The following is a 13149-nucleotide window of genomic DNA, read 5'->3' as shown; positions in this document are numbered from 1 at the left end:
AATTTTTAATGTTAAAATATTTGGAGAAAGATTAGATTTCAGTTGGGATGTCTGGAAGATTTAGTTCAAAAGTGCAGTCTGACAACGCTAATGTCTACAGATTCTGCATTAAAATAAACTCTCCAAATCCATTTTCTACCTAGTGGGAACAAATCCGTATCTGTGTTTACTGCACTGGTAATGGTTCAAGTAAAACAGACCCAGCAATAAAGAAACTATATATTGTTTGGTACCTAATGCAGAACCTCACTTGCAATTGGGATTTCTGTGCAATAGTGTTATTTTTATCATTGTTATTCTTGTCATCATCTATGAAGATGTCATTTTTCATTCTTTCATGGCACTTCAGACTGCCAATGATCAGGACTTCTTATCCTTTTTTGCCTCTATAACTGGAAGAAAAAACCCTGCTAAGATTATGTGAACCTTAATTATAACAGCAAATAGAATAAAATCCAGTTAGTCCTCTTGCTGAGGATTCAGTGGGAATTAAAAAATGTCACAGCCTAAACCTAGGCTATTCATATTTGTATGAGTCAGGTCCTAATTACTAGTGCTGCATTAATGACACAGAAACAGCAGAAGAGAACCTCAGAGGGTGGTTATCCTCAGGACATGAAATATTATTAAAAAGTGATGAAAGAGAATCACTAAATGTGAAATATATATAGTACAAACAGGCATAAAGTTGTCCACAGCAGAAACCAGGGGAAATAGACAAGTTACACATCAGTCATTTATTTCCCTGAGGATGTAGGACAAAGGAAATATATCCTTTCCTCTTTCACCTTTTTTCCCAAGCTCCCATCAAACCCTGCTATTTCCATGTAAAAAACTCCAACTCTAAATCCTATTGAATTCCAGATTCTGTCACTATTCTCCAACTTTTTCTCCTTTCATAGCTAGACCATTCTTCTCTTTTTTTCTCTTAATCTCCCACTCCCACTTCACATTGTTTTTTTGTCAACCCAGAAACCCACATTGATTGAGAATCCCAGTTTGAAATCACAACCCGTGTTTGGAGTCATGAGCCTTCAGTTTGGAAGATACACAGCAGGATCTCTTGAGATCTGCTTCTTCTGCACCAGCTACTCCCACAGCACAAACAGAAATTAATTGCTCGTGATTAATGAGGTTCACATGAAGTCATTTGCACCTGGATGGAAGTACTGACTTATGTTGGTGGTTAATGGTAGTAAGCCCTGCACAGCAATACTGCACGTTGGTGTTTTATGAAAAGCAATGCTTTAACTTAAAAACTCCTGCTTGTGTCATTACACACAATTGTAATAATTTGTAATAAGGAGTTCAAGTGCCGCTCTCAGCAGAGGTAAATTTCTACTTCGAGGGCTGGGGCTCGAGCTGCAGCACTCCCCAGGGAAATTTATTCTTTTAGGGAATGGCATGGCAGACTTCCACTGGATATCTTACCTTATAGCCCCTAAAAGAGCCAAACAAGATTAAAGTGATAAAAAGATATTACTGTTTATTGAAGGTCCTCCAGGTGCAGTTATGGCTGAAAGCACACGTGATACAGGGCTTTGACCCTGTATCACATATGAGACATATATTATCATATGTATATCATATGTGATACATATATGACAACATTTATTCCACCACTCAAACCTTACGATAATGAATAATAGTTGGGTTAAAAGCTCTGCATGGAAGGGTGTGGATTGTTATCCATGGAAAATATACTTAGCATTCTTCAAATGCATATTTATTTTATGTTCTTTAACTTTGCTATCTTGTTCCATTTTTTAACAGGAACAGCTTTTCTACAAATGGGTCATTATCTTATTGGATTATCAGATTATCATAATTTATGAGAATCCCCAGTTAGAAGGACATTTAATGAGGTTATTCCCCCCTTGTTTTGGCCTCCCACTGAAGAAACTATAGAATTATACAATAATACTCTACAGAGATATGAATATATGAAAAAAGCACATAAAAAGCAAAAATCTTTTGGCATCAGAGCCACAGAGCCTTTCCTGGTGTGTACCCTCAGCTGTGTCATGGGTAGCTCACCAGAAACATCTAGCTGCCTGACTTAAACAGTTTGAGGCAAAAAACTTATTTTGAATATCTTAGGATGCTATATTTTATTGCCTGTATTGTGCTAGAAAAATCTGAGATGGAAACAAGACCTGATGAGAAATACATTGCTTTACACCTTCTCTCCCTGTCCCTGCTCATGGGAGGTTAGAGCAGAACACACTCCTTGGCAGGATGTTTGATTTGTATTTTGTTAAAAGTAAAAGTGCAGCATTACTGTTTTTGCAGAAAAAAAAAAAAAAAAAAAAAAAAAAAAAAAAAAAAAAAAAAAAAAAAAAAGAAAAAGGTAGAAATAATTTGTCTTTTAGGAGGCTGGATTAAAAAACTAAAATTGAGACACTTTTGGTCAACATGGAAAGATATTGAAATACTCTCACTCTTTTCCTCAGTGGATATTAATAAATAAACAGTTCTGATGTTTGAACAGGATGAAATTCTGTCGAAAAGTCGAAACTAATGAAATTCATGAATAGCTGTAACACTGACTTGTAATTTTACTGTAGAGTGTTAATTCATGCTTTGTTAAAATACAGTGCTGCGGGCAAATTGAATACATAAATCTCTTCCCAGACCTTTTGGTTCTTGGGCTGTGCCTTCTTCATTGTAGCTATTGTAGCCATTCCAATAAAACTTCAGGAATTCCAAGGCATTTCTCAGGTTATTTGACACAAATGACTTTCAAAGTATATAAAGGTAGATTTCACGTTAGCAATTTTAATAATGGAGAATTGAACATAATTGTGAGCATGTTACAATTTCATAATTGTTATTTTTATCCCAAGAGTTGCCACAAAGCCACAACTCTCATGGCAGCCAACAGGTGTTGTGTCTTGAATTAGAACTGGACTGGGAAATCTTTTGGCCTTTTACTTATCTTCAGTCACTCTGATAATCTTCATTTAGCATTTTATTGCTTATGTAAATGTTCTTGCCATGATTTTGTTTTGAAGTCATGTGGCATTTATTTGTAAGAAAGACTACTGGAGACAACAGGTTTATATAAAAGAAAAAAAAAAGAGAAAATAAAAAATACAAAAAAAGTTGTTTCCAAAATAATTCCTTTAACTACTACCAATGTATATATACGATTACTCTACACACAGGCAGCTGAATGCCACATATCATCTTTTATCAAGCCTAATAAAAGACATTCATGCTCTCATGTAAAGCACAGTTTATCTAAAAGATTTGCAGTAGAAGAAAGCAAAGAGTATTTTAATTGAGTTAGTAAAACTTCAAAATAATATACAATAAAAAAGAAACTATCCCCTTTCTAAGACAAAAGAAAACAAGGTCTTGGCTCTTGCAAACAGTCATTGCCATATGGAAAGTCAATATATGAGCAAAAATGATGTGAATGAAGTGGTACATATTTTTTACTGCAAGAAATCATCTAAGAAGTTGCTGGATATGTGCAGAAATCCCCATGGTCCTGTCTGAGTGAACTCATTCAAGCCTTTGCTTGATATTTCCATGCCCCTAAAGCAATTTATATTCTCTTTATGATAAGAAATACATCTGAACTTAACCTGTTATGTTGTTTCAGTGATACAATTTAAAGAGGGTTGCTTAATCTTGCCCAATATTAATGACAAGAAACATTTCACTGTTTATTAAAATAAAAAGGCCAAATGCTCCTTCAACATTTTCTTCTCTGTTCAAGCTATGACAGACTTAAAGGTCTCAAAATACAAGATACACATCTTTCCCTGATTATACAATCAGCCTCAAGGAAGGCTGAATTTAATAGAAATACTAAATTCTCTCAGTTCAGCCATACTCTCTCTACTTTGCCACCTGCCAGAGAGCCTCCCTTGGCACTTCCTCTATGCTTCCTTTAGCAGCCATATAACCGCTTAAGATTAGGTTTTTAACACTGATATAATAAAATATTAATTACTGTAAAGGTGTGGCTGTAAGAATTAGCAATGTTTTTTTCCAAAAATCAGGGTAGATTTTTGTTCATTTTCTTGTTTTTTTACTAAACAAGAGCTGTTGATAAAAAATAAATTAATATAATGACAAGAGATATGAAATTATAAAGATCCTAGGACAACAAATATACAAAGTATATTATTGAATGTTTCAAAGAAGGTTTTCCTTGAGTGATTCAACATATAAATCCACTTTAAAAATTGTAGAGATTATGCAATATAGGCATTCCCAAGAGAGTTATTAGAAAGTGATATTTCCCATTCATCCTGCTGATTAATATCATAGCATAGGGATTTCATTAATAATAATAACTTACAGTAGCAATTTTTTGTTGGTTTTAATATTAAAATATTGAGGTTTGCTTCTTTTCCTTCTTTTGCTCATTTGCACCCAACAACTGGAGGGCTTTCAATATTTAAACCTTTCAATTTCTTTCTAACTAGATTTTTTTTTCTATTGTTTCTTTATTTATTGATTTTATTGTATTTCCAATTTAAGTCTTTCCTGGTACCTTTTTCAAACATGACACTGGAGCACTACAGTCATGCCAAGGGTACTTTCAGAACTCACACTGGTAAAATCTGCTGAGAATCTACAAATCTTACACTGAAATAGTCAGGAAGAAGAGTGTACAACTTCCACCTGAAAATCACTGGATTTCAGGAAGCCTCTTCACAGCCACTCTTGTTTATTTTATACAACCAGAATTATTTGCACCCTGACCTTCAGCATCTTGCATCAGTACAGTTATAAATGGGTCTAGATTTTTTTAGCCTGAAAAAATATGAAGCATGGAACATTTAATATGTTAAATACATAGTGTGGAAAGAGATATCACAGAATAATAAAATGAAGAAAAATTATAAAAATAAGAAATCAACAGCTTTACAGAAAATGAGGTCCTGGAAGCCCCAGGAGATAACTCATAAATGTGTGTATACTCATGTATGTATAGACACCAAATTCAAGATTCACTTGTGGTCCTTCCTGTGGAAACCAGAAAAAGGGATTTATTAAATTAAGTTTATTCCCAGCTGACATTAACTGAACACACATACAGGTACACTACACCTACATGTAGAGAAAAAACAGCAGTAGCTGCTGTCTTTATTTTAAATATCTAGATAACTAGGAAGACTCATCCTCTACAAGTTTGTGTTTGCTTCCTTTGACTGCAAAAACTGAGTTAAATTGGACTCTTCCCTCCTGAAGAGGAAATCAGGATGGAGGTGACATCTATCCATTCTGCTGCTGAGCTGCTGCCCAAAAATAAGGCTACAAAACAAAAAGTGTTGGCACAATTTGGTATCAAATGCACAACTGCCAAAACAGGAACTGACAACATCTATTCCACCACTCGAACCTTACGATAATGAATAATATTGGGGTTAAAATGTCCTCATGGAAGGGTGTGGATTGTTATCCATGAAAAATATACTTAGCATCTTTAAATACACACTTATTTTATGTGCTCTAACTTTGCTATCTTGTAGCCTCTTTGAACAGGAACAGCTTTTCTACAAATGGGTCATTATTCAATGTTTTTTGCCTCCTGAATTGATGTACAAGGCAAAGCCTTGGCAACTAAAATCACTTAAATTTGCACTGTAAAGGAGTGAAATTCCTTCCTCGGTATTTATGTTTTCACAGAAAATCCAGTGCTTTAAAGATGGTCATAAGACTGTTTAAATCCAAAGTAAGCATAAAGTAAGCCTCCTTGTGGTGCTATTTTTTGATTAGAGCTCTTTTCATTGGGCTTGTTAATCTGCTTCTAAATCCTCAACCAACCACTTATATTGCTTGGTTTACTTTCATTAGTGTTTGCTTCTTTTTATTTCACTTTCTGTATATCTAATGACAGGATGGGAAGTTTTAGTGAAACATAATCCCAGTATTTTACCAAAGAATACAATTTCTTCATCTTCACTCTGAATTTCAATGCACATTCCCACCAAATTCCCCTTCCTACCTGGGAGCACACATGCCACTGCATGGCAAGAGAGATCAAGGAGCTGAACCAAGTGAACACTGACACTATCAGGAAAATTGCATTATGGATGAGGCCCTTTCAGCTGGAACAGTCTCCACACAGAGCTGTGCAGTGCAGCACAAGCACAAAGGAGAACAGGAGCATGGGTGTGCTGGAACAGGGAGTCAGAAACGAGTGAGGGAAACAACCCTTGCAACAGCAGCCAACCCCATGCAGATCAGCCTCTTCTCTCTGCATCCCTGCCTTCATACCCATTCCCTCCATGCTCATGCTCAAGTCATTAATCCCATTTTTTTCGCTCGTCAGCTTCTTTCCCCAAGAATTTCTCATCTTGGTTTTCTGCAATTCTCAGATGAAAATCTGTCCTTTCTAGCAGCAGAGGATTTTGTCAACCCTTCTCTGTCATGTTTAGCCTTTTCACAGAATCCCAGGATCACTGGGGTTGGAAAGCAGAGCAGGAGTCCAACCTGACCAATCCCCAGCTTGTCAAACTGACCAGAGCACTCAGTGACACATACAATGCTTCCTTGAAGTGGTTCACTTCCAAAAAACTTTTGGTTCCCCAAAAAAGGTGCTCTTTTTGTACAACTCTCCTGCGTTTTAACTGTACTTTTCAGGAGTACAGATGACTCAAGGAACAATAGGGTCCACTGAGATCCCTGCAGGAACGAGAACAGCAGCTCATTCACCTTCTTCCCCTCCAGAGGATGAAGAAATAAATACCAAATAATAATCTTTGCCTTTTTAAATTCACTTCTCTCAGTTGGCCAAAGCTAGAGATAGTCCTGCTCTTTTTATCTGTTCTGGCAAGGACTAAACACCTGTAAAACCTCTTTTTGGGGAACACTGCTTCCCAGATGGGAACACAGTACCTGTGTAAAACTACCCTGTTGATACAGACCTGGTACCAAGAGACTGTGTATTCACCTGGTTCCATAGAATCATAAAAATGGGGTTGGAGGGGGCTTTAGTTATCATCCAGTCTCACCCCATGGGCAGGGACACTTTCCACTTAAACCAGGTTTTTCAGACCCCTATCCAGCCTAGACTTGATCTGAGCTGAGCTCAGTCTGAGGCAGATGACTGTCATGAAAAGCTTCATCTTGGAAAACTTCTGCCTAAAAATTCAGGTAAAAAAGGGAAAAACAGACAGAAGGAAAAGTTCATGACAAAAATCAGTATCTGTTTTAGGGAATACACTATGATGTCCCTCTTTATTTGTACATTTTGGGATGAATAACCTGTATAACCACCACAAACACCACTCTCTGAAACTATGCAGACTATGGAAAATGCCCATGTATGAGTTTCTCAGACAGCTGCCAGCCCTACGGGCTAATTTCAAACTCCTAGCTCCCTCTTTTGTCAATCTTGAAAAGGAGCGAGTGATTTTGTCAAACTGTGTTATTTTTATGATATATGGATGGACAGTCACTAAGGGATAGGCTAAAAATACTAATTAATTTTCATTCCTGACCTAAGCAAGATTTCCAGCTTTTAAATGCGACAGGCTACTCTTATAGCCTTCAGTGCCACCTGGCATCCAGAACTATTTTTACTGCATAAGCCTCATTTCCATCAGAATGGGGTTCAATATGACCTTTATGTAATTTTCTGGTTTAGTCTATATTTTGCTTGGAATAGATGGAAAAAGTAATTAGCAAGCCAGCTCCAGGCACCGGAAAAAATAAAATACGCAGTTTGAGAAGAAAAAAGAAAAGGAATTGCTACAAATGCATAAACCAAATGCAGCAAGACAGTAAATCTGTGATACAGTCCCTGGGGGAATGGCAAATCCTTTCCCTTGGAATAATTTTGAAAGATGATTTTCCTCTTCGAAATGTGTGGAATGGAAGAACTTTGCACACCACAGCAAAATCACTGTGGCCCCAAAGACAGGCTGGGAGCTGTGACAAAGCCACAACTCCAGATCCTGCTGTGCAGTGGGCAGCAAACTGGAGTCTTTGAGACATGACCAGACACATCCTTGATGCTTTGGAGGTGACACAGAAAGCAGATTAAGCATGCCATGCTTTTATTTTGAAAGTTAAATTTCAATCATGAAAAAAAAAAAACCAACCAAAAAACCCACTTCAAAAAATCATCAGGGTCCAAAACTCATCATAGTAACCATTGAAAAGGTACCTTCTTCCTTTTTTTTTTTTTTTTTTTTTTTTCAATCAATGAAAGCCTCTAGGGCATTATTTTCATGAGGAAGAGTGACTCTTTGTGAAAACCAGTTTCAAACCCATATCAGTCAATTATATTAAGGACAAACATGTGGAATAGTTATTATATAAGCATGTAAGGATAATTTTCATGTAAATATGTAAATAATAATGCCAGTACATCTCAAATTATTTTCATCTTAAGTCTTAGACTCATGCTCTGAGAACCAAGGACGTGTGCCCAGCACTTCAACCAAATGGATCTCACCTGCTCTCTGATTAGCAAGGCAGCACCAAATGGCAAAAGCATTTTCTGACTTAAAGTTAGGAAAGACAAGGAAAACTTGACTAAAATATTCATCCATTCAAGACATTAGATATATTCAATATCTAATATTTTTAACTATAGAACTATAGACTGGTTTGGGCTGCATGGGGCCTCAAAGATCTCCTGGTTCCAACTGTGCCATCCCCTGCCATGGGCAGAGACACCTTCCATTGTCCCAGGCTGCTCCAAGCCCCAGTGTCCAGCCTGGCCTTGGACACTGCCAGGGATCCAGGGGCAGCCACAGCTTCTCTGGGCACCCTGTGCCAGGGCCTGCCCACCCTCACAGTATCCCATCTAAATCGACCTATTTTTAAGCTGTCTAAATTAAAATTATTTTAAACTATCTAATATAAATCTATCTAAGATTGGTGCCAAATTGAACTTTCCTACCTTCCACTTTACATCACTATGAAAAAATCAAAACTATGAAAATTTGATATTCTGAATATCAAGGTAGTATTAAACTGGTACATGGGAAAACCTGAGATATTAATAATAATATGTCTAGTGTTTTAAATCTATAAAAAAATGACAATCCAGTAAACTTTTGAATGTAAAAATACTTAGATAGAGAAAACAAATTCTTTTACAACATTTTTATAGTACAAGTTCCATTCTGTTGTTTGGGTTGTTTTTCTTTTTTTTTACTCTACATATCTTATGAACAATTTTATTTCTGAAGATCCAATAACTCCACCAGAAATACTCTCTTAAGAGTCATCAAGGCTATGCCTAGCAAGTCTGCTTTGAAATATCTATTTACCAAAATAATTTACATTACTTTTAATTTTTCATCTTTTAAAATCTATTTTTTTCTCTAAACCACAGTTATTTTATTCTGTGAATAAAAAGACAAACACCAAGGCAATATGTTTTGGTGATCCTCTTTAAAAAGTTTCTTAAACACAGGAGATGCAGGGAAGAAAACAAGCACCAGAGAAATCTGGAGTTCTCCTAGCAGAAACAAAAAACCCCAAGTAACTTGTGTTTTGATTTTTATTCTGAAATTTAGATTTAATGTGTTGCCTAGCACCATGCTCCTAGAGTAAGGGTAATGGGTAACTCTTAATAGTTTTGCAACTCTATTGCTCATGACTTTTTGATAACTGTAAGTATTATGTCTAGTTCAACTTTCATCCTGGAACTTGTGCTCTTCCATTCTAATTCTTTTCTAAAATTCCATTAATTTCCTTTAATGAAATAAACTTAATTCTATAGATTTTTACAGCCAAAATCTCTTTCATGTGATATAGCATTTTCAACTTTTTTTCTTTCTCAAGTGATTATTTCTCCCCCAAGTTATTTACTCCTTTAGGAAAAACATGCTAAAATAACTTTTATATAAGTTGAAATTCTAAATAAAGAGGGAAGAGTTAGATATCACATGGAATTTTGGAAGGGTAATATAATTTTCTGGGGGAAAATAATAGATACACAAATATTTAATGCAGCTGACATACTCTGCCACAAGGTTGTTGAAGGGATTATTTTTGGTAACGTCTTTGAAGAAGGAGGAGCTGTGATGTGTTGAATCTTTAATCTCTACAACACCTAACTTAATTAAAACAATAGCAAAACTCACACTGAAAAAGAGAATTTATTACCATGAATCTCTAAATGTGTTTGCATGTGTTATATAGATGGAATGTAAAGAGGAAAATGCCAGTTTCCTAAAGCATTATGATTAAAAACCCAACACTCCCTCAAAAAAAATCCAAACTACAAAAAACTCCCCCCAAAAACCAATGGCAGAGCAAGGAATAGCTCCAGATAAGTGATGATCTCAAAGGAGATGTATTTATTACCTCAGTCAAAATCACTGTGTGGAGACAAGTGAACAAACTGCTGCGTGCTATGCTGAGCTCTGTCTCATTAGGTCTTGGAAGAATTAATCTTTAATAATTGTAGAAAGTACTCCAGGCTCCTTAAGGAGACATGGGGGGGAATCCATAAAACCATGGGGAAACATTTTTGGAATGCAAAGCTTCAAACAGCAGGACATCCAACAGGAGTTACTTGCTACATTAGGCTTTTAGAAACAGTTGTCAACAAAGGAGTCTCCTCCTGGCTCAGTAAAAAATTTTCAAAAACTCATGTCACATATGGATGGGATAAAAACACACAAAAAAGATAATTTTCCTGAGATTTTCCTAGTTTTGGTGTGTGAGCTTCTGGTAAAACTATTTTACTGATAGATAATTAAATAATTAATTAAATTAAATTATTTTATTAGATTTGATTTAAAATAAGTAAAAATAAATGAAGAATGATGGCAAAGTGACTCAAAATAGAGGTTAGATCCCCACAATGACACAAAATCATAGGTATTTAACTGGAAAGAAAAAAGAGACCTAGAACAATGCTTATCCAGAGGCATTGCTAAGGAAAACTTTGGTGAAACTGTGGGGAATATCTGGAAATACTCCTTGCTTATAAAGCAACTAGGGTGAAAAAAAATTGGGTTATAATTAGAGTTCATTAGTCTGAAGCATTCTGAAGCTGAAGGACCTCCAGTGAAATATCATTTCTATAAGAGAGAACTTACAGGGTACTTAATATTACAGGATTATTAGTCTTCAACTTACTGGTTACAACACTCAAAGTACAATTTTAGTAACTTTGCTTCTACAAGATTCCTCACAGGGGGCATTGCCAGAGCAGCTAGACCCTACCCCAAGAAGCAGAGTATGGGAAATAGCAGTGTTTAATCCCTTTGATTAAACAGGAAAGGAAATGTTAGTTTTGGTCCTGATCACAGGTAAATTAAAAGTTTTCAGTTTTCATAAAATGTTGAAATAATGTTTACAGTCTTCATAAAAATATTAGATGCAATTTATCCTATTTCATGTTCTTTCACAAATAAAGGCATTTGTTGGAAAAATACTATGTGTATGGATAATGATTACATAAATTTCATGAACTGGAGGAAACTTAATGTGCTTTTTTGTGGAAAAAGCACAAAATCTGGTATTGGATAAAACTGCCTCTACCAGGCACATGCCACTGAAAGGCTCTAGGTGGGTGCATGAGGTTTTGAATGCAGTTTCTATCTCTTTTTCTGCACCCCTGCAACTTCCAAACTGCATGACTGCATTTCTAACCTGAGGGAGAGGAATCTGCTTTAAGCAGAACCTATGGTTTTACAAATGCCAATACAATCTGAGAAATAAGTTGTATTAAAACAATCCTGTAAGAGTGCAGAACTAATCTGTTATTTTCAAAACAGCAACACCTTGTCATTTCTTACAGCAAAATCAATAATAACTGTAAATTATGGAGCATTTTAAGAACTAGCATTGCTTCCAAAGTTTTAAGATAGAAATTAATGTTAGGTTGCTCTTTATACATGGATTTTTCTCTTACTATAAATCATATCTGTAGTGCAGCCCACGTGGCTGTGTTATAAATTCCACTTCCCTCCACTTCACCATTTTCACCTGATGTATCTGGGTGGCTTGGCCAGATCACAGTTAGGGGCTCTCACAAAAACAGCAATGGGGCTCAAAGAGGAAGGCCACATCTTCAGGAGATGGTCTAAAAAAATGTGTGTATCTAAACCATTTCCTTAAAGGAAAAAAGGCTGGGGGTTTTGTTCATTCCTATTTTAAAAACCCCATCCTTTTCTAACTAACGTATCGAATGGCTGCAGTAGGTTTCTGCTAAAAGACTTTCCATGAAAACTTCAAGATTGACAGATCTCTCAAGAAATGTAGAGTTGAAAGTTAACGTTTAGCAATTACAATGTATAGTCCATGAGATGTCTGAGTACTCCACAGTTTTTTCCCCAAAATTCCTCTTTTTTCTCCCTTTTGCAGTGTTATTTCTCATCTCAGTCCTGCTTCCTGCTAATTTGGCTGCTACATTCACGTTTAAAGCTCCCTTTTGCTTCTTTCTGTATTCAGTTCTAGTCTTAACTACTCTCCCTCTCTCACATTCTACTCTTGGCTTTGTTCTCTGTCCTTTCATTTATTATTCTCTGCTGTATCCTAATTACTTATATTGCTCCCAAGTTGTAGGTTAACGTTGTAAACAGTGTTCAATCCTTCCTCGCCATCTTCCTCTCTTCATTCACTTTCCTCACCTTTTCTCTTTTGCTCCTCTGGAGACCTTTCCTTCTTTTAACAAGCCACTATAAAGTGATTCCCCATTTGTTTGATGTTTTAACTCACTGAGTTTGTACAACTTAGTGCCATTTCAAATATGTTAGGCTGCTCAGTGGCATTCTTCTCTGGTACACTGTCTTCTTTTTTCTTTAAATACTCCCCAGCTAATGGATTGCCAATTAATTAGAAATAGTTAATCTTCACAATAACATAAACACGATGCGTTTGTGTCTCTCTGGGAGCTCCTAAACTAATTTTTATGACTGTGATGGTAACCATTCTCACTGCTTGGCAGCTTGTCAATGGAAATAAAAGTTCGCTAAGCAGATACCCAAGCCATCCTTTGGAGAATGTTTTCTTTGAGCAGGATGCTTCTACATCTGCTGCCTTTCTCTTCCCTTCCTTCACTGCTTGTTTTCAAGTCTTTGAAGGATGTCAGTTTCAGGACATCATTCAGGTGACTGAGTTTTGCCAGTATAAACACAGAGAAAAATGCAACATTAAAAAAATAAAAATTACTTTTTTTTTTTTTTTTTTTTTTTCCAACTCGGTTTTTTTTCA

At 36.0% G+C, this 13149-nt stretch overlaps 1 protein-coding gene across 2 annotated transcripts in view; it reads right to left on the bottom strand.

The window, feature by feature from the left end:
* Window positions 1-13149, bottom strand: part of EDIL3 (EGF like repeats and discoidin domains 3) — a 230891-nt gene that overhangs the window by 123849 nt on the left and 93893 nt on the right. The window lies entirely within an intron of this gene.

This window comes from Zosterops lateralis (assembly GCF_965231275.1).
Source record: "Zosterops lateralis genome assembly, chromosome: Z".
NCBI classification, from domain to species: Eukaryota; Metazoa; Chordata; class Aves; order Passeriformes; family Zosteropidae; genus Zosterops; species Zosterops lateralis.
Note: the sequence above shows the minus strand (reverse complement) of the source record. Positions and strands in the feature narration are given on the sequence as shown.